This window comes from Henckelia pumila, unplaced genomic scaffold, assembly GCF_033568475.1.
Source record: "Henckelia pumila isolate YLH828 unplaced genomic scaffold, ASM3356847v2 CTG_461:::fragment_3, whole genome shotgun sequence".
In the NCBI taxonomy this organism is placed as follows: domain Eukaryota; kingdom Viridiplantae; phylum Streptophyta; class Magnoliopsida; order Lamiales; family Gesneriaceae; genus Henckelia; species Henckelia pumila.
In genome coordinates, this window is record NW_027331831.1 from 1,068,148 (window position 1) to 1,072,613 (window position 4,466).

The following is a 4,466-nucleotide window of genomic DNA, read 5'->3' on the forward strand; positions in this document are numbered from 1 at the left end:
ACCAATCAGATTCAAATTTAGGATGTTTTACAACCTCTGTCCAAAATTCAGATCAATCCAACGGATGGATATGGAGATATGAATTTTTCAAGTTTGTTGCACTGAACAAGTTCGAAAACTTGATGAAGTGACTTCCGAAAATTACTGGAAATCTTTGACTCTTTAAAACCAAATCTGCACCTTTCAGAAGGAAGATCCAGATGTTTTAAAGCTTCCGTTCAAATTCCAAATCAATCCAACGGTTAGATTGAAAGATGTGATTTTTCCACAAAATTCGCTCAGTGCTGGGAAAAAGTAGGAAGCGGCGCCGAACACTTTTTGTCACTCCTTGACTTCTTAACACACGCTCCAAGTACTCAAATCATATTCAAATCTTTGCCAACTATAAATAGAGGCCATCCAAGTTCATTTGGAGACATCACAACTCATCTCTTCTCTCCTTTGCAAGCAATTTCTCACTATCAAAGTGTTTGTGTGATATATTTGAGAGTGTTTGTAAAAAATAGTTTGTGAGTTGGTTGTGCTATTGTTGTAAACACTTGAGTGTGAAGCCAAGTGTGTTGTGCTATCATTGTAAGCACTTGAGTGTGAAGCCAAGCGTTTGTGTTGAGGCTATCCTTGGAGCCCTTAAGGCCAAGAGTATTGAGTTGTATCGACGCGGTGATCGTGTCAAGTTTTACGGCTATCCTTGGAGCCATCAAGGCCAAGACGTTGAAGTGCTAGTGGATCCTTGGTTAATCGATCTTAACCAAGAAGGGGAGACGTAGACGATTTATCGTCGAACTTCCATAAACATATCCTATCTCATTTATCGCTTTATTTCTTTTACGCATTTATTTACCGCATTTATTTTTGATTGCTTTAAGTCTTCCGCTTGCGTATTTGCATAATCGCTTTAAATTGCTAAAGTTGTCAATAGAACCTAAATTCTCACCCCCCCCCCCCCCCCCCCCCCCCCCACATTAGGTTCTAACAACTTCAGGGGGAGACTTACTAATTCAGGGAGAAAAGTGTTTTAAACTCAGGGAAAATTTATGTTTAAAATTGTTTGTGCTGGTTTTTTCTAGAAATACAAAAAGGGAGAGATTGAAATGAATATTAATTTCTTGAAAATCTTTTTCTTAATCGTGTTAATTATAATATTGAATTTTGCATTCTAGACAAAAGATTTGATATGATATGGTTAAATATTTTATGATCTCGATAATATATTTAGAATAGATATTTAACTTAATTAAATTATATCTTGATATCGAATTGAAGAGTTTTATGGTTATTAAATATTATCAAGATATATGTGTTTATGCCTAATAGAGTTATATTCCTAATAAACACTTGTTTTCTTATTTGTCTAGGACTGTACAAGGAAATCATTTGCATGTTTAGACTTTCATCTATAAGTAAAGGATTCATGTGCACAAACAAATATGAACTTCAGAGAAGAATTCAGAGAGCTTTAATAGAAAATTACATAGAAGAATTCGAAGATTCTGAAGAAGTTTTGCAGACATTGTTGTTGCTTGTCCCCGTGCTACCGTTGGTGTTGAAGACATCGAAGAAAACACTGTGGGAATAGTGTTGTTCGAAGATTTTTTGTGTCTTTTCAAATTTAGGCTACGGGAGTTGCATCTGATTTGTTTTACTCTGATTGTTTAGGATGTAAGTTTGATTTATCAATTTGTTGAGAAATTTAGGATTTATTTATTTTTCGTAAAATTATTAGTATTGCTTTGTAAGACTGATCTTATTTTTTCTAGTGATATTTAGCCCTAAGGCATCCGCACGAGTTTTTATACTCGTGCAAAATTAATTTCTTGTGTTATTTATTTTTGTTTATTTTATGTATTTATTTTTCGTTGTACCGTGTAAGTATTGTCTTTGGTGTTGTAACGCCACGGACAACACCGACTCTTAATTTTATCCTACAATTGCAATACGATTTTTTTCAAAATCTTTTTTGTCGTAGCAAAAAGACAAGTTTTGTTTATGAAATAGACTTCGTGGGTTAAAAATATTATATGTTGACATTTGTTGTTTTCCAATTTCATTTGCGAATAACGACCCTGGTTTTATTGGCTCCGGGAGTGAGGTCTATGAATTTTTTTTTATTTTTTTAATAGATCCCATATGCGTGTAAGAATAAATAAGATTTAATTGGATGTCATCCGATTAATCATGCGACCATTTGTAGGTTTGGAAGCATATAAATAAATAAATATCAGCAAATTTTGGAACACGTGCTTGATCAAACTTTTTTAAGAAATAATTGGATAAAAATCATTGGAGTTAGTTTATGCTATATCAAGAAATATACACATCATTTTTCTCCAGATGTTATATCAATAAATTTTGGAACATGTGCTTGATCAAACTTTTTAAAGGAATAATAATTGGATAAACATCTCCGGGTTAGTTTATGTTACATCAGAATATATAGATATCATTTTTCTTAAGATGTTCACGCGAAAATCATTCTAAAAACCCAAAAAATTTACTAATGTGTTTAACATGTGTTTTTTCACTGAGATGTTCACGTGAACATTTGGAAAAAACACTGAAATTAGAGTATTTCATCCGGTGTAGCATAGAATATCTCACCTTCTCGATATAATGAATTGTACTCAAAAGGGTTTGGATAATTCTTTTAAAAAAAAATTTGAACAAGGTTAATTTTTTAAAAATACTTTATAAATATCTTATGAGCCAACCTGCTTGAATTGCTCTAAAATAGTAAATACCGAAGATTGAATCAATGTTTTTAAAAAATATTTTAGTTTATTATCTTTACATAATAATTATAATCATAATTTTATATAAATAATTCTGAATTAATATAATAATTTTCTTTTGTCAATAATGGAAGCTAAAATCTCTATGTTATACTACATCTGTTCCTAATTAAATGACAATTTTTTTTTTGTCGGACGTATTAAAAAATTATTAGAAGCATCATTATAAAAACAAGTTTCCAATTTTACCCTAATTATATGTAAGTTATTTAAAAGACTCTATATTTGACAAGGATGTATTAAGAAAATAGAAGGAAAATAATATGGTTAATTTTATTTTATTTTTTGATATGCGGAGGGAAACACCCAAATAACCACTATGAATTTATGTGAATTCTTCTATGTCTGCCGATGCCAGAGCTTCGGTGCCCATACGGCCCGATTTTGTTTTATATATATATATATATATATATGTTTATGTTAACTTCTCAATCTCTGACAAGGATGATTCTATAGTTGGAGACTAGATTAGCTAACGATGATGATGACAATTCATTTGTTTTAAGCCATTTAACCACTTTCATTGAGTCAACCTCGAGTATAATCTTCATTAAACCTTTTCTCCAAGCCAACTCCAAATCCTTTCGAACAACCCCAAAACTCCGCTTCCTCTATTGAACAACGCCCAATTAAACTTGTGATCCATGGTTTCAGGTAGTTCACCTTTTGTAAACAAGGATAGTTGCTTGACCAACTTCAGTAAACCTCTCATCAACATATCAACTTCCTCTTGGTTGTGCTCTAACATGACAGTTTCTAAAGCATCAAAGTAAAGAAAAAATTGTAATGATACTGACAATTTTTTAGATCACATTCAGTGAGGTTGACTATGATTCAAAGGTATAGCACAGAGAACAAAATCCCATATACAGGCCTAAATAATTTGTAGATTGGAGGTTGAAGATGCATCAACTTGATTTCCACTTATTCTAAGTAAAAAGTTTCTACCAGGTCAAAGAGATCGGATTCCGAACTACAGCAGTGAGTGAGGTGTCGCTGACACATGAGATGCATGTAAGAACGGAAGGTCTGAGCTGTGGGATCGGATCATCCAAAGAGTATTGGAATGTCCAAAGTCTAGATTGGAACTTCCAGAGACAGGTGTCCAAAGACGTGTCAAGATATGCAGGATTAGATCGTATAAATCTGGGAGTGGACCACCCGACCTCTTTTATAAATATATAACCCGAGAGATCATCAAAATTAGTCTGTGTTTGATGTGTAACTTTGGTCAGTGCATATTTTGGGTAGTTTTAGTTACATACTCGAGGTTTGGGCGAGCGAAGTGGTACCGGAGTTATAGCAGAGTTGTGACTAAGTTTTGGAGCCTTCGACAACGGTTTGAAAACTGGTGCAGGTTTAGTCAGAGATTCCTAGTAGTTATTGGGAATGTTAAGGTTTTAGATCAGTAATAGCGATATGGTATTTACTGGGATTGTAGGCTTGGACCTTAGACTTGTGCTGCTAGGACTGACTTGTAAAGGTACGTGAGTACTGACTGAGATTGCCAAAGGTTAACATGCTTATATGTTGCATTTATGTGCCACGATGCATGTTTTATTGCTTTATTATATTGTGTTACATGTGCATGTATCATAGTGAGCATGTATCTCATTCGAGATAAGCCATTTTAATAGGGTTGCTCAACCCTATAATTTTGATAAGATCGAAAACCGG